We start from the raw sequence: 2,693 nt of genomic DNA, 5'->3' as shown, positions 1-2,693 counted from the left end.
GCAGGACAGGAAGGCTTCCGGCTACCGCGCGCCGCTTTCCAGCGGCCTTCTAGCGGAGTGGGCGGGGCTTGCTCACCCGGTTCCCGATCCCGGGACACACGTTCCCCTAGATTCTGGTTCCGGCCACCTCCTGGTGCTTGGTACCCAGGACCCGAACCCACAGATTCTAACCGAAGAGCCTTTCTCTACCGCTGCTTTCCTGATGCCGCACTATGCTGTGAGGGAGGCAGCCAAGAAGGGCTAATTAGAGCCGTTTCTGGAAGAGAGCAATTGAGCTCGTGTGTGTGTGTGTGTGTGTGTGCGCGCGCATGCGTTTGGGTTTTCTCCTGTCTTGGGCAGTTAGTGGAAAGCTCGCGGTCCCACCCGACCCGCCCGAAGCCCACGTCCGCACGACCCTGGTTCTCCGCCAGCCGCCTGCACAGGCGCGGGGCGCCCTAGGAGCCATGGGGAAGGCGGCTGCCCTCCTGGCGGGGCCAGATCCCCAATCGCGGTGACTTTATGTTCCTCCGCAGCTCCCAATGCAGCCTCCCTATTCCACCCGGTTCCGCGTCAGTCCACCGCATCCCTCCAGGCATTGGCAATTCACGGCGGAATGAAGGACTGAATGATGGCCCTCCTGCAGCACGTTTTCTTGGGGGGGGGGGGACTTGACTATGAGTTTTGAGCCAAAGAAACCCGTCCACGGCGGCAGTCTCCTGGGTCAAATTTGACCTGTGCTGTTGTTTTGTTTGGCTCGCTGTTGCTCCTTATTTAAAATTTCGAAAATTCACACAAAATCTGCATTTCCCTCATCCTTGCTCAGAGCTACTCCGCAGCAGCCAAAGTTAGAAGATGCACATGCTCCTCCCACTGCGCCCGTCCTCCCAAACCTGGCCACCCGCTGCTTGCAGGTCCCTGTAGGCCTGGAGTTGCTACCCTGGACCATGTTACCATGTTTTTTACTTTTTTTTTTTTTTATGGTGCTGGGGATTGAGCCCAGAGCCTTATGCATGCAAGGCAAGCACTCTACCAACTGAGCTGTATCCCCAGCCCTTTTGTTTTGTTTTGTTTTGTTTTTAAATCTAAACCTTCCAAAAGACAGTCAGGTAAGCCTTGTAGCTTGAGACAATAAAAATTTCCACATAGGACTGTTGTGATTAAAGACAGTAGAATATTTGAAAGCACTTAAGGAAGTGTGTGGACTCAAGGTGGGGGCTCCCTGAAGGTTATTTGAATCCAAAGCCTTAAGGCTGATTTATAATCTGTGTCCATGCTGACACATGGACACAAAAGGGTTGGAAAACTGGGCCCAGTTGCAACTCCCAGTGATTCAGGAAGCTGAGGGAGGAGGATCACAAGCCCAAGGCCAGCCTCAATAAGCTAGCAAAACCCTGTCTCAAAAATAAATAATAAAAGGGCTGGGGATGTAACAATGGTGGAGTTCCCCTGGATTCAATCCTCAGTTCAAAACTAAATGTTAAGTGAAAGAAGCAAATCACAAAAGACCTCATATGATTCCATATATATATATANNNNCATATATATATATATATATATATATATATATATATATATATAAAATGTTTGAAGTAGGAAAGACAGAAGAGAGATTAATGGTTGCCTAGATGGAAGGTGAGGAAGAGAGAGAACCTGATAATGGGAAAAATTTTCTCATGAAAAATGTTCTTTGGATTTTTTATGATGCTAGGAGACTGAACCCAAAAATGTTACATGTGAGCTAGGCATGGTGGCACATGTCTGTAATCCCAGCAGCTCGGGAAGCTGAGACAGGAGGATTGTGAGTCCAAAGCCAGCCTCAGCAACAGTGAGGTGCTAAGCAACTCAGTGAGACCCTGTCTCTAAATAAAAATAAAAAATAGGGCTTGGATGTGGCTTAGTGGTTGAATGCCCCCAAGTTCAATCCTGGTACCCCCACCCCCCCAAAAATATTCCATATGATGTTAATCATTGGTGCACAGTTCTGAATACAGATGAAAAAATATTAAACATTTCTTTTTTTTTGGGGGGGGGTGGTACCAGGGATTGAGCTCAGGGGCACTAGATCACTGAGCCACATCCCCAGCCCTATTTGGTATTTTATTTAGAGACAGGGTTTCACTGTGTTGCTTAGCACTTCCCTTTTACTGAGGCTGGCTTTGAACTCACAATCCTCCTGTCTCAACTTCCTGAGCTGCTGGGATTACAGGACTGCACTACTGCACCCAGCCTGAACATTACTTTTTTTATATGTACCTTTATTTTATTTATGTATATGTGGTGCTGAGGATGGAACTCATGGCCTTGCACATGCTAGGTGAACACTTTACTGCTGAGCCACAACCCCAGCCCAGAACACTACTTTTTTAAATGAAACAATCTTATGACCTATAAATTATATCTCAATAAAAGTTTTTGTTGTTGTTGTTGTTTTGTTTTGTTGAGGTACTAGGGATCAAACCCAGGAATACTCTACAAAGGAACTACATTCCCAGCCCTTTTATTTTTTATTTTGAGACAAGGTCTCACTAAGTTGCTAAGGTTGTCCTTGAACTTGAAATCCTCCAACCTCCACCTCCAGAGTTGGGTTCAAATTCCTGGCATCATAAAAAATCCAAAGAACATTTTCATCACTCCAATAAGAATTTTTTCCTTTGGGGGCTGGGATTGTTGCTCAGTGGTAGAGTGCTCACCTTGCATGTGTGAGGCCCTGGGTT

Source organism: Marmota marmota, unplaced genomic scaffold, assembly GCF_001458135.2.
Source record: "Marmota marmota marmota unplaced genomic scaffold, marMar, whole genome shotgun sequence".
Taxonomy (NCBI): domain Eukaryota; kingdom Metazoa; phylum Chordata; class Mammalia; order Rodentia; family Sciuridae; genus Marmota; species Marmota marmota.
This window is presented reverse-complemented; position numbering follows the sequence as displayed.